Source organism: Engraulis encrasicolus, chromosome 18 (assembly GCF_034702125.1).
Source record: "Engraulis encrasicolus isolate BLACKSEA-1 chromosome 18, IST_EnEncr_1.0, whole genome shotgun sequence".
Classification (NCBI taxonomy): Eukaryota; Metazoa; Chordata; class Actinopteri; order Clupeiformes; family Engraulidae; genus Engraulis; species Engraulis encrasicolus.
The window spans coordinates 27,338,951-27,363,950 of NC_085874.1; the positions used below are offsets into that span (position 1 = coordinate 27,338,951).

A 25,000-nucleotide genomic window follows, 5' to 3' on the forward strand; every position below is an offset into this window, starting at 1 on the left:
ACTATCTGAAATTTGGATTAAGCATGTATGCATAGATCTTCGTTCTCGCTGGAGAACAGACTTCTCGTGATCATGCGGCTCTCGCAGGAGAGCGGCTGTCCACACGGTGGACTGATCATAAAAGTGCTTTAAGGGGTCCGCTCGGACCACTGCACTCGAGAAGCTGAGATAGTTAGATTGCGTGGCATATTGGGCAAGATCGCTGGCCATGGTGCTGAAGTACTGAAGCCACGGCTGAGAAATGTCTATGGAGTAAACATTCTCAAGCTCAGAAACAAGGGGTGCCACTGAGAGCTCATGCAGTAGGCCTATCTGAGCCCGCAGATGTGTGCGAGGTCTGAGCAAACACTCCCTGGTGGATGACGGTCAGAGAGCAATGGAGCAAGGTGAACTGGACAGGAAGCTAGGGCAAGACGCCCAACGAATCGATCGAACAGCAGCAAAAGGGAGGTGAATGGGGAGGTGGTGGTTGCGAGGGAGAAAGAACATTTCTGACTGGAGACAGGTGAGCAGAGAATAAATGCTCTATAGTTAATTAAGGGAAGTTTCAAATTTCAGTGTGCTGAAATTCCACCGAATGACGGCAGAGCGGAGAATGAGATGCAGTTGGTTTAATAGGCGTGCCTATATTTTCAGGCTGAATTCAAATGAATGACAGTTGAGCGGAGAATAGAGCGCAGGTGGTATAGGCATGCCAATTTTTCAATACGCTTCTCCCGAACTTTTGTTTATTGACAAGACGTGCATTTAATGCACAACATATGACACTTATTGCTGTTTAAAATGTGATGCATGTTTCTTTTCCTCTCTCTCTTCTTTCCTCTACTGGCTGAGTGTTTTTTATTATTATGTCACTTCATGTCTTCCCCCCCGCCCCACACACACACACACACCCATAAAAGCACTAAAAAATTTGATTACAAAAAAAATGTGATGCATGCAAAAACATATTTGAAAAATTGTACTGTTCTTTCATTGCCTCTGCATAGCATAAAACAATCACTTAATTAGTTATCTAATTTGCAAATGATTCATGCAGCTCCAACCTGCACAGTGCTAAACTATGGGGGGGGGGGGGGCATATCCCATCCACCCCACCCCCCACGCACACACCACTATGAGAGTAGTAAAGTCATCAAGAATTCTCAAGTCTCAACGTTTCCTTCCTCCTATCTATATATATACAGTATATACATACTAGGGGTGGTACGGTTCACAAAAGTCACGATTCGGTCCATATCACGGTTTCAAGGTCACGGTTTTCGGTTTTATACGGTTCTGTTTTTTTTTTTTTTTTTTTATAAAATGTATTATGCACTGGGAATTTATAAAATAAAAATTAGAATGAAAATGTAAGCTTATCATGGGTATGTTGAATTTGACTTCATTTAACCTAACAAGGTGAAGTTACTGAAAAAGTTACGGAAAGATATCAATGATTTTAACATGCTTCCATTTATTTCACAAAAAGGGAGAACTAAGTCCTAACTTTTAAGTTGACAAATATTCAAATATACAATATACTATAACACATTTGACGTGTAAAAATAAAACAACTACACCCCTGTGGGCAATGGGACCATTAGGTCAGTGCAGTATGACTATTTTGGTCAATGACACACTGAGAACGAATTGGACTTTTATTTTGATACCCCTTTCTGCGAGTTTTGCGCTTAGGATGAATCAGTTGCTTCCTATCATGAAACTGCCGGCCGTGAGAAGCGTAGAAGTAAAATCAGAAGTCAAATTCAATTTCAGGTGAACAAGTGATAGGGTTAAGTTATGTTAAAATGTGAAAGTTAAGGTAACAAATAATTTAAAAAGATCGTTTTTTTAGAAGTGTATTCACAAGAATGTTTCACAAAACTCCTGTGAATCTGAGCCTGTTAAAACAGTCATTTTATTTTGGTTATAGTGTTAAACATCAATGTTAACTAGGCAACATTGCAAAGTCCCCCTCATTCCATCAGAGTTTAACTGGCTACATGTAATTAGGCCTACAGTTGATTGCAGTTAAGGACAGCGCAGTGAATCTGATGGATATGTTCATATCTCGCATTATGCCGTCCGGAATCCCCATCCAATGTCACGTGGATATAACCTACACTAGGCTACTGTAACGTAAGTCTACTTTGCTCTGCTAATCTGTCATTTTTTGTAAATTCATGTTCATTTAATTTAAATTGGTCAGAATAAAGGCTGGGGGCAGTCACTTGCGCTAACGTGGAGAGAGAGGGGGAAGAGAGAGATGCGCTGACCGACCTGCGCTTGCTTGTAGGCTACTGTAGCCTACTCAGCTGGTGCATGCTGTTACATTATGCCTTTCAGTTGGCTGATAGAAATCAGTCTTTCCACACTCAATATCCTACGTAGTCTTTGTGTTTTATGCTTGTAAAAGTAGTAGGATTTTAATTGCGTCGTCCGCCGGTGGTCACTCTCTCTTTTTTTTTTTTTGGAAACCGTGGGCACCGTGCGGTTGCGCACTACCCCGTTCCGTGACATGCAAACCGTACGGTTTCGGTTTGTGACGTAAACCGTGCCATGCCTAATACATACTGAATCATCATGCAATTTCCCTTCAACAGATAAGTACAAGCAAGTGCATTAAGTGCACTGTTCTGAGCCCTGCCAGTGGGGAATGTGTCTGTCCCCTGCTGTGTGATTGATGCTGTGCCGAGGGTAGTGTCAGACGGGGATGGCAATGCGGCGGGCGGGGGGGTTAATTATAGTGCTCACTATACGGAGCAGCACTAATACTCCCTCAATCACGCATACACAAACGCGCACACTCAGAAATGTGCACGCAGGCACACACGCAGGCACACACGCATGCATGCACGCATGCATGCACGCATGCGCAAGCGCACGCCGCACACACACACACACACACACACACACACACACACACACACACACACACACACACACACACACACACACACACACACACAGGCCCGTTGCGTTAAGGTACGCAATGTAGGCAGTTGCCTAGGGCCCCCGAGTAGGTGGGGCCCCCAAGGACGACAGGTTATGTACCCAACAGCAATGACGATTTTAAATAGCTTTAAAATAAGGCAATGCCATCTGTATGAAGGGCGCTCTGCTGCGAGGGAAGCAATATCGCCTCCCTAATACCCCCTGCTCGAGGGGCCCCCCCTTCCAACAGGTTTGCATCGACATCGACGTGAACATGTCAATTGCCAAAAGGTGCAACGACAAATGTAGTCAAAGTACCCCCATCTCGAGGGGCCCCACTTCCAATTTGTTCAACCGTCAAATCCAGCGCAAATACAAACTGAAGATGAAGCTACATAATCTCTCTCACTGGATGTTGCGCAGACGTCAGTTTATATTACATTTTTGGCTCAAGACAGTTGCTTTTATAATAAAAGTTAATTTTGAAGACGACATATTACTCTCTGTAGGCTACTGCAACCAAACTGTCCCAGGCCAGTTGACATCGCACAGACAGCGAGATGCTTCATTTACAGCGTTATGTTTTCAAAAACGTCTATGAAGCATTAATCCACGTGCTGTAACAAGCACTGGGCAAACGTCGATTGTTCAATAACGCACCTTTTTTCGACACGGAACTGTTTTGGATGTGGACAAACGCAAGAAGAAACGAATGAACAATGTGCAATGCATATGACCAATATTTCGGATAACACGAGTCACACAAGTGCGCTGGGATAGCTAAATTTCTTGCTATTACTATGGATTACACATTGGAATTTGGGACCATGATTGTGGAAACGTGTGGATTACAGTGAGAGGTTGGGATACATTCTGGGATACATTCTGCGGTCAAGACAACTCAAGGTAAGGGCACCGGGGTATTGGTCCCCTATAATTGACACAGTTGTCAACCACGGAGTAACGGCGTTTGTTCAGTGATCCTGGAACACTGAACAACCGCCTACGTTACTCCGTGGTGATCCTTGGTCGCTACAGAGTAGCCTATTTGTGTTTGCTGCGGTATTACTAACAACACAAAAATTTTGGATTGTATTTTCAAGTGCGTGATGGATGCAATACGAAAAAAAAATCTCGTCTGGGAGACCCCCCCTGGCTTGGTTACAGATTTTTTGCTACCAATATCGCATCCCCCCAAACCCCCCACTGTGCCTGCTCATATGTTTTTCAGCCTTGAGTTTCTGGACTAGGCCTATTGTTGTATGAGTCAATAGTTGGTTTTGCACAAATGGAGCACCCTTGGTTAGATTTTAAAAGTGGTTGGAAATATTAGACCTTTCTTTATTTGTGATTGGCAATGCAGATCATGATTTTCGTGGTAGGGTCAAAAAATCTGATTGGGCCATATAGGCATAGCCTAGGCATACTCTCATGTGAGATAGGCCAGGTTAAACTGAACATTCAAGTAGCCTACTTCATGAGCGGAGCCTACTGAATGGAATGGGCTATGTTTGCCCAGGTCTTTCTTCATAAAGTTTCATAAAATGAACTGTAGGGACTAGTTATCATAATAACTTGATTGCATTTCCTCACAGGAAATGCTGGTGTATGCTTGCTCTTTATGCATTCATTGCCCTTCATGCATGTGTTGCCCTGCCACAACACTGTCTATAAGGTGACTTCTTGTTTGTTCCATTTGATTTCTATGGTTTCTGTGACATTGTGTTGTAATGGTAGGCTATGTGACAATGACTGAAGTGCCATCCAAAAATTGTCTGGCCCATCCGAAACCCGAAACAGAAGTTCTGGCGCCGTGGCTACCCTGTCAGGTGCCCCCGCCCCCCGCTTGAAAAAAAACACCCTAGGGCCCCGACAACCCCTTTGCCTAGGGCCCCAAAATCCTAGAAACGGGCCTGCACACACACACACACACGCATGCATGCACACACATGTGCGATTGCGCCAACACACACAAAATCACACGCATGACCCTGTACACACACACACACACACACACACACACACACACACACACACACACACAGACACACACACACGCATGCATGCACACACATGTGCGATTGCGCCAACACACACAAAATCACACGCATGACCCTGTACACACACACACACATACACACACACACACATACACACACACACACACACACATAAACTCTCCTCTCCGACTCTTTCAATTTCTCCCGCTCTCTGTTTCTGTGCCCCACAGTCCTGGAGGGGGGAGCAGGGGAGCAGGTGAGTTGAGATGTGTGATCCATCTGCCCTGGCTACCATATGCTCCTGTATCTACTTAGGCTGCACAGGTGTCCTCAACGTGCTGCAGTACAGGTGGGGGGATGAGAGGTGTGATATACCTCACGGCTAAATGGCCTTTGACTCTGGCTCTCCATACATTACATTACATTACATTACACTTAGCTGACACTTTTTTTGGTTACGCTTTATTTTAATGGTTCACTATTACAGTGGATCAACCACATTAGGTACAGTGTAATAACCAGGGTAACAATATTTAATACCATTTATTATATGGTTGTGACGTCATCGGTCGAATGCTCCATTCATTTCAACGGGGCTCCCCAACGTTCGCACGTCTGTTATGTAAGGGTTAACGTTCGGCGAGAAGGTCGCTACCGTGGAATAGCAGCACGACAGAGAGAATCTTTAGACCCCGACGCGGAGCGGAGGGGTCTTGTTCTCTCTGAAGTGCTGCTATTCCACAAAGCGACCGACTCGCCGAAAGTTAACCCGCTTATTATATGGATATACTTAAATGATTCACACATGGCGGGGACATTTCTTAAGGCCTATTTAATGTTAAGATTGTTGCTGCGCAAAACAAAACAGTGCCGTTGTGGAACACCGCTAGGCAACAGCTAGGTAGCCAGGACAACAGGTGTAGTCTATCACAGCAGCTGATTAGAGTCTTGTTGAAAAGTCGCTTTAGCAGTGAAAAGTTTTGTTGCCATTGACAGCGGTCTGTTATAGACCAACCCGTCCGTTATCGAAAAATAACAGACGTGCGAACGTTGGGGAGCCCCGTTGAAATGAATGGAGCATTCGACCGATGACGTCACAACCATATAATAATTTTCGATAACGGACGGGTTGGTCTATAACAGACCGCTGTCAATGGCAACGAGACTTTTCACTGCTAAAGCGACTTTTCAACAAGACTCTAATCAGCTGCTGTGATAGACAACACCTGTTGTCCTGGCTACCTAGCTGTTGCCTAGCGGTGTTCCACAACGGCACTGTTTTGTTTTGCGCAGCAAAAATGTTTATCTTAACATTAAATAGGCCTAAAGAAATGTCCCCGCCATGTGTGAGTCATTTAAGTATATCCATATAATAAGCGGGTTAACTTTCGGCGAGTCGGTCGCTTTGTGGAATAGCAGCACTTCAGAGAGAACAAGACCCCTCCGCTCCGCGTCGGGGTCTAAAGATTCTCTCTGTCGTGCTGCTATTCCACGGTAGCGACCTTCTCGCCGAACGTTAACCCTTACGTAATACCAGTGTAACACCATGTACCAATTTTGTACTTACATCTAGGGTTAGGGTTGGGGTTGGTACATGGTATTACACTGGTATTTCATGGTGTTAAATATTGTTTCACTGGTTATTACATTACTGTACACATTACTGTATCGAATGTGGTATATCCACTGTAATAGTGAACCATTAAAATAGTGTTGCCCTTCTTTTTTACCCAAAGCCACTTACCCTTATTATCAGTACAGGGTATTGATTACAGCCCCTGGAGCAGTGTGGGGTTACGTGCCTTGATCAAGGGCTCCTAAGCAATAGAGTGAGATAGTAGTGAGGGGATGGGTGGGATTTGAACCTGCAACCCTCTGATCTGAAGTCCATCTCCTTAACCAACGGGCCACGGCTGCCACATGGCATGTGATACCTGAACAACATGGCCTTTGCCCTTTGACCCAGAATAGTGTTACAATGCATCTAACCTCCCTTAAAACACTGTTTTCACGCACACACACACACAGACATACATGCATTGCACACATACAAGTGTGTTCGCGCACACACACACACACGCACACTCGCACGCACGCACGCACGCACACATGCACGCACACACACACACACACACACACACACACACACACACGCACACTCGCACGCACGCACGCACCCACGCACACGCACAAAAGTTTCTTGCCATTTATTGTCTTCACCACAGGCTATGACTTCAGTCAATTGCAAAAGATAAAGGAAATGAGAAAATATAGACAAAAGATATTTACAATATTTACAGGGATGCCAGAGCATATAGCCTTCTCATGAGAGCTGCATAATCTCAAAGGCCAACGGAAGAAAATCTGCCACTCGGGTAAACACCAACTGTATTAAAATGCAAAGTTAACATTTGCGCGAGTACTTACTGTATACAGCAGAGACTGAAGATATTGCTTGGAAGACTGAAATGTATTTTGCAAGGATATTTCTTCAATACTCAAAGCATCTTGAAATAAAAATATGAAAACTATGTTCCGTGCGTGTGTTTGTGAATGTGTTTTAGATAGTTTTGTGTTTGAAATATTGATGGCACCTCAATTACGTACACTGCATGTGAGCAACCGTAACAGCAAGCAAAGAAATACAGTATAGCGCAATACAATGCAATACTGTAGGTCGAGTCAATGCTTAACACGTAACCAAAGGATCATGATGTAGGAGGATGCGCAACAGGCAGAGTCAATGCTTTACCAAAGGAGACAGATGTAGAAGGAATGGTTGAGGGGGTGTCATGTTGAGATGGGGCAGCCGTGGGGTAGTAGTTAAGGAGATGGGCTTCAGATCAGAGGGCTGCAGGTTCGAATCCCATCCTTCCACAGCCTACCGCACTCCATGGCAAGGGTGCCCTAGAGCAAGGCATCTAACCCCACATTCCTCCAGGGACTGTAAGCAATACCTTGAAAATAATTTCAAGTCAGGTCGCTTTGGATAAAAGTGTTAGCTACAGTAAGTGTAATGTACTGTAATTCTACTAGACTAATGCTTGAACTGGCCTTGCCCCAGGGCAGACTCCTGACATGATGTTTAGTTTAGTTTAGTTTAGTTTGTGAGTGTGTGTTTGTGTGTGTGTGTACTCGTTATTTACAAAAAACAACTAACCCCTCTTTGCAACTGCACTTGTTGTTCTGTATATCTCCTGTGCACTTTGTATTTGCTTGTGATGTTGGCTTGATTATGTCCTCTTTTGAAAGTCGCTTTGGTTATAAAGCGTCTGCCAAATGCAATGTAATGTAATGTAATGTAATGTAATAATGTAATGTAATGTGTTCAAAGTAGTCACCATTAGGACGCTACTGAGTCATGACATCACATTCCGAGAACTAAAACCCCTGCAGCTTGAGAAGCAAAAAAAAAAAAAAAAAAGGTTGAACAGAGGTCAGAGACATCGTGGCTCGGACACAGTTTGCCTTTGGCACTAATTAGCATCCTGGAGTGACCGTGTGATAGCAAGCCTGCTACCCATCTTGTAGACGCGTTATTTTACTTGTTTATTTATTTTGCCTCAGCAGAGTGGACTGCAATTTCGAGTTCTTAGACGGCTGACTCACAGCCCTCAAATGACTGGTGAGTATCCCACTGACATCAGCCATTAGTCAGCTGGTCAGAGAGCTGCCCTTGAACATTTTTTTAAGTATTGTTGGGGCTTTTTGGCCTTTATTAGTAGACAGGAAATGATTGGGAGAGAGAGATGGGGCAGGGCCAGGAAATGACCCCAGCCAGACTGAAAGCGAGGTGCCCGTGGGCAATGTAGGCTCAGTTGTGGGGGATTAGCGTGCTGCGCCACAGCGTCGCCCTCTCTTGAACGACTGTACTGTTGTAGCATCACTGGTCTCTGGTGTGCCGATATATTGAACACACATTTTGTCACGACTTCCATGAGTCACGGTTCAGCCACACCCCCCTCACAAAGTGCCTCCTCAGCAAAGGGTTCCACCAAGGTGAAGACAATGGAGTGAAGAGGTCGATGGATTTGGGTATGTCCTGCATATTCTGATGTCTGCATGGTTATGTCCTACATGTTTTTATGTCTTTATCTTTAGTGTTTTGCTTTTTGTGGATATCTGCATTGTGAGTCCTATGTAGTGCGTTTTGCTACTTTCTTGGCTAGGGCCCACGTGGAAAAGAAGCAACTGCCTCAATGTGACTACCCTAGTAAAATAAAGGAGAAATAAACATTATATTGCATTGTACAATACATCATTTTGATCTAACATGGAAGGAAAGATGACAAGAATAGAATTTTAAATTACATGTTAGATCACGTTAGATCAAAAATAGTTTTCAAAACTTAAGTTTTCAAAGCCTATGTTTAATAAAATATATGGACCAAGTCTTGAGTTTCTATCAGCTGCAGGGAACTGTCATAGTGTGTTATACAGAGGGGATCTTCCTTTTCTGCATCATATTAGATGAAATGGCTTCACTGAAGTGTGCACTGAAGTGTGCTCCCTTCTGCCGCGGAGTACCTGAGCCAAGTTGGCTTGCTAGTTGGGAATTGTAAATTAAGTAACAAAACAGACTGCGCTTAAGGAACATGCTCCTGACAGTTTGAAGGCTCAATATCAAAAATAAAAAAAGTTGTTTTGCTGGTTGAGAGTTACTGCTATTAAAGGATAATTCCACTTTACACTTATACAGATGGTGTAACTTCAATCTGCTCATTACCGTGCCGGGCCGCGGCAGCGTACCGTGATCATTACACCCTGTGGCCATTCGGAATGCGGGGGGCAGTATAGCACCGCTTTTGCAGAGCAGCGTCTGCCTGTGTCTGTGGTCTATTTGTGCTTCCGTCCTTGCCCGTCCCCCAGTTTTAGTAGTAGTAGAAATACAGTCAGCAAATTGCATGTTTTATTTAGCATTGGGCATTTGATAGGGCATTTGATAATAACACAAGTGTGAGCCCTAAACAAGACCACAATGTGAATTTAAACTCGACTTTTTTCTGTCTTGCATTCACCGTCTCCCAATCCGTCTCTAACTTATTTCAGCACTATTCAAGCCAGGAACGGGTATCCTCAGGATACAGAGTTTGCATACATACTACAATTTGAACCGGTAAAGACAATTAAAACCGACTCAATCAGACAGGAACACCATTGTAATTAAGTGTGTCCCGTAACGCCAGCATGAGAGAGATTGAATTTTTAATTTGGCGACGACATTGTGTTGCACGTAACATTGGGCATTTGATAATAACACACGCGCGAGCCCTAAACAAGACCGCCAGTCGACGGTGTTTTGTTTTTATTATTCTGCATTCATGCCAGGAACGGATTGTGAACACTTATGACTGCTTCTTTGGAGGCTGGATAACCTGTCACACCAGTGTTTCCCACAGAATTTGTGTTTGTCAAGGTGGTGGGGCGTTAAAAGTACATATTTTTGGATTAAGCAACTTAAGAAATTACATTCACAACATGAAATCTTTATCTTTTCGGGGGACCTAGTCAAGGTGGTAGGTGGCTCTTTCAAGGTGGCCGCCTTCGCAATAAAGTGCTGGGGCAAACCCTGTGTCACACCACGACGTGTCACAAAAGGCTGTGCACTGCCTTTTTTTTTTTTTTTTTAAACACAGCAGTCGTATTGTCACGGGGGTGACAAACTTGGACTAACTGTTATTCTCACTGATTGCAAATGTTTGCAGGTGCCAATGGGAAGAGGGAGAAAGGTGATTGGGTGTACGGGGTGGGTATGGGCTTTTTGAATGCAGGTGGCAAGATGGCGAGGAGGATCCGGAGGAGGACGAGACGCACAGCTACCGCACGAGAGAAGGGTCGGAGAGACTACCGCGGCCGGGGGGCAGCCTTGGGAGGGGGGTGAGCTGCACGCCGGTATCCGGATGGGGCCAGGAGAAGATGGGGCACGCGTTCGGTCCTTTGGACGACACAAGCAACAGACGACTACGAATGACGCGCGGACGGCATATTGCCTGAACGAGGTTTGCGGCCAGAGTCACGAAGAGGTTGCGTTGGAAAGCTGGTGGTGGAGGACGCTCACCACCGAAGTTAAGTGCCACGCCTGGTCACCATAGCCTTCACCTTGAAGCCTCCTCCCCGCTGTGTGCGCTGCCCCTGGCCCGCTCTGTCTGTCACTCACTCACTCTCTCACTCCCGGACCCAGCGAATGCACGATCGGAAAAGACTTTTTGCGCAGCGAGGATGGCCACCCCTACACCATCGTTTTATGTGTGCTGTGTTGGTTGCTGTGCTGCTCACGTGTGCTCCTTTAAATAAGTAGCTTAGTTACTCGTGCTGTGTAGGCCTATTTTATTCACAATTGGTGATGGGAGTTAGCATCCCCCTGTGCGTTATTCATACGAATTCAGAGACTGGAAGCCTGTTTACCCTTCTCCTATCTCCACCAGCTGATCCGCCTCCGCGTGCCCAGACGAGCCAGGTGGCCCTGCCCAACCTGTCGGAGGCTACGATGCGCACGGACCGAGTGAGAGGTTTGAGGTGCTGATCAGAGACATTGGACCATTAAGGACCCCGCGGACAGAGAACTGGTTACACATCCACACACGCGCGCACACACACACACACATGCATACAGAACTATGTCTCCAAATAGAAAATAAATACTTGATTTAAATGACTTTGTTGTCTTGGTGTTTCCTGATGTGTACAATGCTCCTCGGGGTAGTTGGTATTAAGTGGGGGTGCCGCTGTCAAACGCGCACCCCCCACCTGTGACAGTATGATAAGTGTTAAGATAAGTGTGAAATTCTTTTTTTTTTTTTTTTGCTTAGGCCTATTTTTTTTGGCAAACGAATTCATTAATAGGCCTAATTACTTCTATTGTTAAGGCGGCTACAGAGTATAATTTGTTTTCATTATTTCATAATTTTTGTTGGTGGTAAGCCTATATTGGCTACTATATAGGCTATTTTTAATTAGGCTATTTGAATGATTCAACCAACCGCCCGAATTTAATTAAAATATTTGGCTATAGGCTACTTTCGATTCGATTGTGTGTGCTCTTCTTAAAACCTGATTTTAATATGGCAACCAAGCATAGGCCCTACACATTGTGAGGGACTAAACAAGTGCGTCCAATGCGAATACTCCCTCTTGTGTTGTTGGAGAGAGAGAGAGCTCTTTTGTGTGCGTGTGGGGGTTTAATCACCCCCTCCCCCACAGACAAACATTCACTCCGTCACACAGTTGAAGACTGTAGTTAGTTGACATCTATGTAAGCGCCCCTCCAAGCGTCTGCCTGTGTTTGTGCTTCCGTGCTTGTCCATCCCCAAGTTTTAGTAGTAGTAGAAATACAGTCAGCAAATTGCATGTTTTATTTAGCATTGGGCATTTGATAGGGCATTTGATAATAACATAAATAACACAAGTGTGAGCCCTAAACAAGACCACCATGTGAATTTAAACTCGACTTTTTTCTGTCTTTCATTCACCATCTCCCAATCCAGTTTGCATAGGCCTACCTACAATTAAATAAAATAAAAAAGACGGGTTTTTTTTAATTATTATTATTATTATTAGTGCTTGTGGACACTTGTGAACTATGACTCCTTCTTCGGAGGCTGGATAACCTGTCACACCACGAGCTCTTTTGTGTGCGTGTAGGGGTTTAATCACCCCCTCCCCCACAGACAAACATTCATAGCGTCACACAGTTGAAGACTGTAGTCAGTTGAAATTTATGTAAGCGCCCCTCCAAGCCGTGTGAGTTTAACAGTTTGCGGCCAAGAGTTTTTTTTTCACGAGCGCGCGCACGCACACACACACACACACACACACACACACACACACACACACACACACACACATTGGTACATTGATCACCTGGATACAGTCATCGACCAAATCATCGATCTAGGTGGTGAGCCCACTGGTAGGTGAAGGGAAACAGCGCACTACTGCACAAACAACAGGCCGAGTCGCAGGAGACACAGCGAAAGGGACGGAACGCAATTCTGGTTAAGCCGGGCAGAAAGGATGTTTTCTGCTGTCTTTATCTGCAGTGTAGCCTACATTAGGCAACTTGTAAAGGCTGCTGTGTAGGCATTGTCTACTAAAACTCTGTAGGCCTACTTGTGAAATAAATTTACACTCTTGCTGAAATTTCAAGTTTAGCCTACGTTTATTTGTTTATACACAGAATTAAAAATCAATACAATAAAAACAATATGAGGTAATAAAAGAGTATGACGTGTGTGCATCCGTTTTTTTGTTCAACATTGTTCAACATTGTCATAAGATGGTGCGGAGAACCAGGTAAAGACCACAAATGCCCAGACGCTAACCAGACATGGATACCAAATTATTTCTATTTATTTATTATATTTTAGCCTACTAAATATTGAAAGAAGGAAAAGAAAAGACAGACACGTCGAGGCTACTGGTCGTAGCCTATTACAGCAAATCGAACATGCGCTTTATGCACACATAGCAATAAAGTAGTAAAAGGAATTCAACTTCGGAGCGCAGTGGGTTTCGTGGGTCCGGGGGGATGGTGATGGCACGTTTGGTGTCTTTCCACCACCCCTGCACGGAGTGCATGGATGGAAAGCATATCCATAAAGCATCTGCATTCCTTCTGGAAGAATTAGGCTACAAAGAGCTGGTTACAATTTCAGTAGGCTATTATTTCCATAAAGGAATCGAATAGCCTAATTGTCATAACAAAAGTTGCAGTTTCAGTCAAATAGCTCATATTAAGTGGAGGACGAGTAATATTTCATAAGCATATTTTAGTTCATATATTATGTAATTCATTCTGCAAAAATGAGTATATTTTTCTCTCAAAAAATGACATTGGTTTCAATGAGGGCACTCTTGTTCGGCAGGGACTCGCTTTTCGGCACGACACTGGCTGTGCCAAACATTGTTTAAAAGTTTTTATCAAATTTTGGTCGGCACACAAGGTTTTGGACATACTAATTTCTAGTGGCACCTGGGCTGCGTTTGGTGCATTGATCAGTCATGTTGCCTAGCGAAAAAGACAACCTGGGTGAGAGGATGAGATCTTCCTCGGCTGGCGAGCGCTCAGCATGTGTGCCCGCGCGTTATCTTCTCTCCCAAGACCCGACAGTTGCTTACAAGTCAATTTGAGCACGAAAACAGCAAAGACAATGTGATATTTCATTCAAATAGGGCCTACACACTCCAAATAAAACATTGGTCGGAGGGATTTTCAACCGGACCGCAGCGCGAGCAGACAGTCAGTGTGAAAAGCCAACTCTACCGGGAAAATCGCCGCTCGCTTACCATCAGTGCGCGAGCCCTGAAAATCGCAGCTCGCTTACCATCAGTGCGCGAGCTCTCGAAACAGTGAAGTGGCATATCGCAACAGCACATGCGGATCAGCCAAATCATATGCAACAAAGTCGCCAACAAAGCGAGGATTTAACGTTTAATAGGCCTATGCCAACGTTGTGTGAATACGGGAATTGGACAGCCATGCACTGTCCTTTCAATAGGTATAGTAGAATAATAGGTATAAGACCGCTTCGGTTTCTTTTCACCTCATGGGGAAAGCATAATTTCCATGCACTGCACGAAACTACTAAGCATAAAGTTAGCGATCAAACAAAAAAATATTGGTTGTTGTCATTACAGCCTATGCTATGGCTGTTGTTTAAAATAGCCATTGGATTGCCAACCGTCCCTTGTATTAAGAAACAAACGTATGGATATGAGCTGACATGGGACTCAATGTCGTTCAAATGCAGGGAATTGCATCTGTTTTTTTTTCCCTTTTGTATTCGTTTGCGTAATTATAGTTTTTCTGTGCGTTCCGGGACCTCTGTCCAACTCACCGTCGCTGTGATGTCATATGCTTTTTGCGTTCCGGTACCTTGTGATTTACAAATTAAGCATTGATTACGGAAGTGTAGGTTAGGTTATCGCCCCAGCTGTTGGCGATGTAAGATAAATAGCCAACGCTTAAACACTCAAACGCGGCGCTGTAGGTTACTGCAGTGAGGTTTAGGCCCCCTATTGCACTCTCCATAATTTTTACCGAACGAAAAAAGTATCCACATCCAGATAACAAGTTTGAAGTTGCAATATTAGACGTTTCAAATCTTGCGATGCGAGAATCGGTATAGGGGCTTGTGGCTTCAATTTAGGTCTACACATAGCCTAGAGCTTGCACATTAATGGCAATTCATCCGATCATCATAAAAAAAAAGAAAAGAAAATTCAATAGGCTATTTATTCTTTTTATGACTCTTCTTACTTCCTGGAGGTGTTCTCACACAATTTAACTAGAAATGCATTCTCACAGAAAATGCTGGAAGCGGGCTTGCCTTTGGGGGCAGAGATGAAACAAAGTACTATTGAGAAAACAAAGCTAAAAGAAATCTTGGAAAAACTCCATCCACCCAGTCAGAAGTTATGGGCCAAACAATTCAGCCATCTTGGATTCAGCCATCTTGAAAGTGTTGTAGCTCTGCGTTTTGGGGATATACTAAATGACATACATGGTATTTTAAGTTGGCTAAGGAACACTGCATATGATATAATTTTGAAAATCAACATGGATTCGAACTCACAACCTCCATATCTGTAATCCAACCCCTTTGCCATTGATATTAAATGACATACAATACATGATATTTTAAGTTGGCTAAGGAACACTGCATATGATATCATTTTGAAAATCAACATGGCTTCGACTGGGGTTCGAACCTCCAACCCCCATATCCCTAATTCAGCACATTTGCCATTCATACTAAATGACATACATGGCATTTTAAGTTGGCCAAGGAACACTGCATATGATATCATTTTGAAAATCAACATGGCTTTGACTGGGATTCGAACCCCCAACCTCCATATCTGTAATCCAGCACATTTGCCATGCATACTAAATGACATACATGGCATTTTAAGTTGGCCAAGGAACACTGCATATGATATAATTTTGAAAATCAACATGGCTTTGACTGGGTTTCGAACCCCCAACCTCAATATCTGTAATTCAGCACATTTGCCATCCATACTAAATGATATACATGGCATTTTAAGTCGGCCAAGGAACGCTGCATATGATATAATTTAGAAAATCAACATGGTTTTGACTGGGATTCGAACCCCCAACCACCATATCTGTAATCCAGCACATTTGCCATGCATACTAAATGACATACATGGCATTTTAAGTTGGCCAAGGAACACTGCATATGATATAATTTTGAAAATCAACATGGCTTTGACTGGGTTTCGAACCCCCAACCTCAATATCTGTAATTCAGCACATTTGCCATCCATACTAATTGACATACATGGCATTTTAAGTTGGCCAAGGAACACTGCATATGATATAATTTTGAAAATCAACATGGCTTTGACTGGGGTTCGAACCCCCAACCTCCATATCTGTAATTCAGCACATTTGCCATCGATACTTAATGACATACATGGTATTTTAACCTGGCTAAGGAACACTGCATATGATATAATTTTGAAAATCAGCATCGCTTCAAGTGGGATTCGAACTCTCAACCTCCATATCTCTAATCCAGCACATTTGCCATTGATAATAAATGACATACATGGCATTTTAAGTTGGCCAAGGAACAGTGCATATGATATAATTTTGAAAATCAACACGGCTTCAGGTGGGCTTCGAACTCTCAACCTCCATATCTCTAACCCAGCAGCATGCATTACCACTAAGCCAAGCAGCTAGCTGTCATGCACAGTCCAGCAAGACTATATTACATTGCAATGCAGAGCTCAACAATAGACTTCTAGAATGCTTCCTCGCACCTGCTCGTTAAGAATAGAATCTTGAGACAGTGACAGTTGAAATGGAACACTTCACTGGCTGCACCTGTTGTGATTGACTGAAAGACAGTTAGCATTGAGTTCTAAACTGGGGAGAGAAAATGAGAATGAGTTTTTTGTCTTTACAACATCGTTGTAAAAAAACTAAAAGGAGTTGGCACGTGTCCTTTTCACAGATCGGAGTCATGCTTGTGATCTCTCTAACAGTCTTTGAATGAAGTTTATAGGTTAAATTTTTCAGGCACAAATGGACCTCCGTGTGGGACATGCGCTGATCTCTTGAAAAATGCCCTTTTCGAAAGACTGGGATTCTCCATAGAGCCAGGCCTGTTTTTTTTTACAAACCTGCCATTTAAAAAGTATTGGGAGTTGGGAAATGAAACTTTCACAATTTGGAGACATCCCATAGAGCTCGCTAACAACGCGTCAACTAAACTTCTAGGTGAAAGTGTTGATGTTTTATGACCGAAAAAGCCTCCTACACTCTAATCTCTAGAGTGGCGGAACTTTGGTTCATGGAGGTTCCACCACTATTTTCAATGGGGGCCCAGGCTTTCACAAAATCGACAAAAACGGGAAAACGACAAGAGACACGGAAAAGCCTATTAGTATACGCGATCTCCAAGCCGAGCCGGTCGTTTTAGTGTTTGAACGGTGTCTCTATCTCGAAAGGCCTAGGAGGAGATCCCTGCACAAGAACGATAAATAATAATAAAGAAACAGGACTTAGAGATTACTATAATCGGGCCTTGCTCTGCAAGGGCCATGCTCTGCATGGTCCTTGCTCCGCAAGCCCGCTTAATTAGGCATGTCGTTATCCGCTGAATCGGTGCGTGCTGGTGAATATGAGCATATTAATAGGCCTATGCCGTCAACATCGTCTAAAATATTCCATATCGTCGGCTTGCTACCAAAACCGCCTAAGTCCGATTTTGGGTTTTTCGGAAAACAGGGAAAAACTAGGCGCCAAAGGGGGCGCCAAACATCAGTGGCAGTTCTAGGAAATCTGAGACCCTGGGCAAAGAGCAATTGTGAGTCCCCCCTAATAATTTTGGGCAAAGGAGATTTTTGCAGAACTTTACTCCCCTACCACATCTGCATCATCCTGTCATCCTGTCTGTGTCATTGGTCCACTACAAACAGATGTTAATTTATTTTATTTATTTATTTTGAGTAAAGCTGCAAGTCAAACATGAAATGGCTCCTAAGGAAAACAAAACACTTTAAAATAAATGATTTGATGCAGCACAACAAGAACAATGCACTGCACATCATGTCGATAGTTCTACTATTCTTTTTTATTTTTATTCCAAACTTTAATCCTGGAAATGGCGAATGATTGAAATATTTTTGTAGACCTTGTAACAATTTAGCATGCTGGTAAATCTCATGTCTACCAACAGACTTTCACAGATATATTTTACTTTCTAGCACTTTCAGTCATATTAGCTTTCAATAAAAACATTATTTACATTCTCCTCCAAAGTAAAACTATTTTTGTCATTGTGCGAGAGCAATTGCCACAATAGTAATACATTCATTGCTCTTATCAGGACAAACCCAGATTGCAGTGCCACACAGAGCAAGCCGTGCAGTGGCGTCCAATCTCCATGTTGAGGTCCCATCAGTCATGGAGGAGGATGAAGGGGTGGGGCACTTCTTTGGTCCTTGTACCTCCTCATGAACTGTCTCCTCCTTGTTTATCATCTTTGCTTAACTTCTGCTATTTTCCATGCTCATAGAACTGCCCCACCCTCCCAACCTTGCCCATGACCGAGGTAACCTGGTCATAGAACTGTGCCCCGCCCACTTCAACACCATGACCGTGGCATTCAGAATATGGTATAGAACCACTACTGGATACATTACAAATTGACGTTGGTCATCCTCTTATGTGTGCAATAACACATTGCACTAATGACTTCAACCCAATGCTGTTTGAAATCTAATTTACTATCTTATCACATAATTGTAAGACATAACACATTGTTTATAAGAGGATGTAATCTATGGCAGTCTTCTATACACCTGTTTAAACATTAATTAAAACACATGATTGACAAAAAAATGTCAATTCATTTTAAGGCTAAAACCATTAATTAATGTAAGGCTACAACTATTGCGAGCTAACAAGACTATCTCAGACAGATGTCTAAGGATGAAGTTTTGAAACATGGCCATTGTCTTTGAAGAGAGAGAGAGAGAGAGAGAGAGAGAGAGAGGAGCGAGAGAAAGAGAGAGTGGAGAGAGAGAGAGAGAGAGAAAACTCTTAACAGATGTAAATAAACTGCTTCTTGCATCAAAAATGGCTAAGTCAAGTTACCCAAGTCATTAACATTGGCAGAACAATTGTGCACAGGGCCCCAGGATGAATAAATAGGGCCCCTACCCCTGCCACCTGCAGGAGGGCCCTAGGCCTACAGGCAAATGCCCTCCTTGTCCTCCCTATAGCTACGTCCCTGGTCATTCATTTTCTCATAGGCAGTGTGTGAATTTATAAATACAGATTTTTGACTCTGGTGACTGTTGCGATTGATCAATGACCCTGGCAGAAAGGCAGGATGATGCAGCTGTGGTAGGGGAGTAAGTTTATGCAAAAATCTCATTTCGACCAAATTCGGACTTAGGCGGTTTTGGTAGCAAGCCGACGATATGGTAATAAATGTTGCCAACACATTTGCGCTTCTTCACCACTCTGTGCTATGGTTATCTGATATGAACAAGAGAGAGAGAGTGAGAGAGAGAAAGAGAGAGAGTGTGTGTGTGTATGTGTATGTGTATGTGTATGTGTGCGCGCCCGTGTGTGCGTGTGAGTGAATGGGTATTGAGCGAGCGCTCCCAAGTGCCACCCGGCGGTTGTTTGGGTACACTGCAGCTAGGCCCGGTACGTACCGAGGTGGATGACGTGGCATTACCTCGGTAAAGGGTGTGCATTGTAGGGGGACCGACTGTACTTCTTTACATTTTACAAACATATCCAATCTGTTGGAGGCCAAGGGAAATTGTCCAAAGTGGAAAATCTCGAGAATTGTTCATGCACAGTGTCTGAAATGGATGTTCGCTGGTCTCTGTGTTGTGATACAATAACAAATACGACTGTGTTCAGTTCAGTTGGTGAGGCTCAAAAGCATTTTGATAGACGTTAAGACCTTCAGAGAAGGTTAACAGCTTGCTCTACAACCCCCGCCGTAATAGAATTCAGTGAAATTGCCAAACTTACTGCAGCCCACATGAAAAACTCTCACAAATTTCCATTTGGACCTTCAACAGATGGGATATGTTTGTAAAATTGCCAGAATTCTCCTTTAACATCCTCAAGATGATTATTTCATGTACAGGGCAGACATGAAATGTACCCTCACTAATGCAATTCATTGAAGCCAGGTGTTGAAGACTTACACAGTTTTAGTAACATAATGAAAATAACGTTACAGCAATATACCAAGACATTTTTTTACCCACTTTCAGATCAGGACTGAGTCCAAGTATAAGTCTTGTAATAAGAGTTTATGCGGAGAAGGCAATAAAACAGAGCGCTGTGGAACACGTGGCTTGCCAGATATCACCTTAGGGGTAGATTTGAGTCTGCAATCTGCATGCCCCCATGGTAATCTATATGCACACACATTCACTTCTGCAGACAGACACTCCCCAGGAGTCTACTACGGACATATGCACACATATACTGCATGAGAAAATGGCTTCCCCCAGCCCCTTGGACATGAAAGGAGAGAAGAAGAGGAGAGGAGGAGATGAAGAAGAGGAGAGGAGGAGAAAAGGAGATGAAAAAGAGGAGAGGAGGAGAAAAGGAGAAGAGGAAGAGGAGAGGAGGAGAAAAGGAGAAGAGGAAGAGGAGAGGAGGAGAAAAGGAGATGAAGAAGAGGAGAGAAGGAGAAAAGGAGAAGAGGAGAGGAGGAGAAAAGGAGAAGAGGAAGAGGAGAGAAGGAGAAAAGGAGAAGAGGAGAGGAGGAGAAAAGGGGATGAAGAGGAGAAGATGCTACTGTAATATAGGGAATTTATATCCACGTTCCTGCAATAAAAAGTATTTTTATTCCCTTATTGCAGATTCGTTCCAGACATTTTCTAAAACCGATGATTCTAATTATCGTGGCACAACTCTAAGATGAAGATCAGATGAGGAGCCAATTAGTGTTTGGTGTTCACTGTATAGTAGCCTAGATACTGTATACATACATGCATACCAAAAAAGTTGTCGCAATGCATCACGCTATTTATTTTCACAATATACTGCATCAAATCATGACAAGGTATCGCAATACTTAATTTCACAATATACCGCATAGATTCATGACAATCAATTATTTAATTCCTAGTAATAGTAGTCATTCACAGACGACGCATTAATGCCTCTGCTGAGCTTAAGATTTCAGACCTCATCAAATCAGGTGACCTACTAAATGGTCACTGCACACCTGATGATATGGTTGATAGCTTCAACAACAACTTAAGAGGAATTCTAGATAACATAGCTCCAATTAGAACGACGACAAGAACCAGAGCTAGGTATTCACCTTGGATGAATGACTCACTTAGAGCCTTAAAAAGAAAATGCAGAGTAACCGAGCGTCTTTGGAGGAAAACTAAATTAGAAGTCCATAGACAATCCCTTAGGGATGAGATCTCCTCCTACAATAATGCGGTACGCTCAGAGAGAAAAGCATATTTTTCCAAAATCATAACAGACAACCAGCATAATGCGAAAGTTCTTTTTTCCACTATTGACCACCTGCTTAATCCAACACATAGCAATAACAACCTAAATGCAGCATCACATGCCAAGTGCGAGGAATTTGCTAGATTTTTTAATAAAAAGATTGCAGACATTAGAGAAGGCATCCAAGGTGGAAACACAGCAACCTCTGTCGCCCACTCAGGCGATACACCGAGGGGAGGGTTAAACCCCCCTAGGAGACCTGAGAGCTTCCAAAAGTTTTGTCCAATTACAGAGGACGACCTCTGTAAAATAGTCAGGGAAAGTAAGCAGTCTACCTGCAGCCTTGACGCGATCCCCACATATCTGCTAAAAAACATACTTGGTTGCTTAGCAGCACCTTTACTGCAAATTGTTAACACCTCTATGCTTACAGGCATTTTTCCAAGCTCATTCAAAACAGCCATGGTAAAGCCACTCCTAAAAAAGACAAATTTAGATCAGAACTCTTTAAACAACTACAGACCTATATCAAACCTCCCCTTTATAAGCAAGGTACTAGAAAAAGTTGTATTTAAACAGCTTAATCAACATCTGGCTGGGAATGATATCTTGGAAAAATTCCAATCAGGCTTTAGAGCCAACCATAGCACCGAAACAGCACTAATAAGTGATCTTAGGCTCAGCACTGCCGCTAACAAAGTTTCAGCACTTATCCTCCTCGACCTCAGTGCCGCCTTTGACACGATAGACCACAACATACTAATTGACCGCCTTGAATCTTGGGTAGGACTGTCCGGCCACGTCTTAGAGTGGTTCAAAACATATATTACAGGAAGGCAGTTTTTTGTCACCATCGGAGAATACGTCTCCAACAAGTATGATGTGCCTTTTGGAGTTGCTCAGGGTAGTTGCTTGGGCCCTCTCCTCTTCTCTCTCTATATGTTGCCCCTGGGCTCCACCATCAGAGAGCACAATGTTGATTTTCATAGCTATGCCGATGACACTCAACTATATATCTCTGTCGAGCCTAGCCAAACCACTGCCATTCATGCCTTGACTAAATGCATGTCTGCCATCACAGATTGGATGAACACTTCCTAAAATTAAATGAGGATAAAACTGAAGTGTTGCTCATTGGGCCTAAGAAAAAACGTGCAAAACTCCACTCAAGCCTAGGTGACCTAAGCATGCACATTAAAGATAAGGTTACTAGCCTAGGTGTGGTCATAGACTCGGATTTGAGCTTTGAGCCTCACATCAACAAGATAACAAAATCTGCTTTTTTCCATCTTAGAAATGTCAACAAAGTGCGCGGCTTGGCCTCCCGACAAGACGCTGAGAAACTTATTCATGCCTTTGTCACCAGTAGGCTAGACTACTGTAATGCTCTCTTCTCTGGTCTCCCAAAAAAAAAAAATTGACAAATTGCAACTCATTCAAAATTCTGCGGCAAGAATCCTAACAAGAACCAGAATGAGAGAGCACATCTCTCCTGTCTTGGCAGACCTGCACTGGTTACCTGTCTCATACAGAATTCGATTTAAAGCATTAAATGGACTTGCCCCTAGTTATATCTCTGACATGCTCTCTTTTTGTGCCCCTGCTCGAGGTCTCAGGTCCACTGATGCCAAGCTGCTAAGGACTCCCACCCCCCCGCAAAAGAAGATCGGCGACGCCGCGTTTGCCTGCTATGCGCCCAAGAGATGGAACGCCCTCCCCATCGAGATCCGATCAGCCACCTCCGTCGACTCCTTCAAGAAGCAGCTGAAGACCCACCTCTTCATCCTTGCCAACTCCTAGCTGCCAAGGCGTCATAGTGTCCCAGCTGCCGCAGCGCCCTTACTACTCGCAACCAGCCCTGGCAGGGGGCTCCCCTAGGTGGCCGCTGGTCTCTGCCTGAGGTTTCTTCCTGACTATAGGGTTTTTTTTCTCAGACCTCACTGAGTTTTTTTTCCCCCTTACAAACTATGAATCAAGCAAAAGGGAGTTTTTCCTCACCCCTGATGCCACCAGGGGCCGCACCTGAGCGCCCAATCTCTGTGTGACTATCTATGACTTATGATAGGCCCAGCCACTATGGACCTCACGCATCTAAGAATCCTGGTCCTAACCTACGTTGACCTTATGACTCTACAATCTCTGTCTATCTCTTCTTCCTCTGCCTTCCTGCTATTTCTGCCTCTCCTCTATACCTCTCCTTTTAAATCCATCTCTAACAATGTTTTTTTTCCCATTTGTTAAGCACTTTGAGTTACATGCCTTGTATGACACAGTGCTATACAAATACAATTATTATCATTATTATTATTATAATAATATAATTCTATTTGTCAGTGGCTTATATTTTCAGTAGAGAGTAGGTGATATTTCTGTTGTGATGGAAGCTCTCTCCCAGATGCTAAAATGCTTAAATAAAATGAATTGACGTATAAATGCTACACATCAACTAACAAATAAGCTGTATCTTTACACATTTACTGAAGTAAATATCGCAATGCATCGCAATAGTATATGAATCATAATGCATTGTGATAGAATCACATTGTGGCATCTGTATCGTGATGCTTATTGAATCGTCAACCCTTTGCCAATATCCACCCCTAAATCATACTGTATGGCGTGCTGCTCTAGTGAACACAAGTACTACCCAGCATGCCAATGTACTGTACGTATAAAGTGGCTACACTCTGCATCATCGGCAGAATTAAGGAGGGTGGAGATGGAGGAATGTGATAAGAGAGTTTGGGAGGAATATAAAGTGCTGTAATGAGCAAAGGTGCTGTGTGTGTGTGTGTGTGTGTGTGTGTGTGTGTGTGTGTGTGTGTGTGTGTGTGTGTGTGTGTGTGTGTGTGTGTGTGTGCGTGTTTGTGCGTGTTTGTGCGTGTGTGTCTGTTATAGAGAGAGAGGGGGAGTAAGTATTCATTCACACAGTATATTTGCCTGCATGTCTACTTTCCTGCCGTCCTATGTTACCTGGGGGAGTGATTATCCAGCACTCCTCCCCCATCCCCATCCTCCTCCATGACTGAGGTTCCCTTTTGCATGGTACCGTGCCTCGCACTGCTCCGCTGGGATTCTCTTTTGGCCGCCCCTGTGATCAGGTGACGCATACACAATTTTGTTTGCATATCTTGTGTTTACTGTGGGCTGTGGTGTGCTGTGTCTAAACAGCCGCAGTCGGGCTTTCTCAGTGGTCATTTTTTCTTCTGTCTTCCGGTCCTCGTTTCTTTCACCCAACATTTTGCACAAAATTATGTAATAACATAAAATAAACAAAAACTCTGTAGCCTCTTATTGCTGCCAAGCCGTGCTGCATTCATACCGAGAAAAGTACTGTATTAGGAGTTCTATCTCTCCTAATAGCCCCTGCATCAACCTCTTTGGAGGAAATAGTTTCTCTTTTTTAATGGGGAGGTCCACAGTGGGTGGGTGCTGAACTATTATCCACGTGTAACTGTGTGTGTGTGCGTATGCGTGTGCGTGTGTGTGTGTGTGTGTGTGAGAGAGAGAGAGAGAGAGAGAGAGAGAGAGAGAGAGAGAGAGAGAGAGAGAGAGAGAGAGAGAGAGATTTATGATCAGGTGCTTTGTTCACTCTGGG

At 43.5% G+C, this 25,000-nt stretch overlaps 1 protein-coding gene across 1 annotated transcript in view; it reads right to left on the reverse strand.

The window, feature by feature from the left end:
• otofa (otoferlin a) overlaps positions 1-25,000 on the reverse strand; it is a 210,617-nt gene that overhangs the window by 151,436 nt on the left and 34,181 nt on the right. The gene's annotated exons all lie outside the window — the stretch shown is intronic.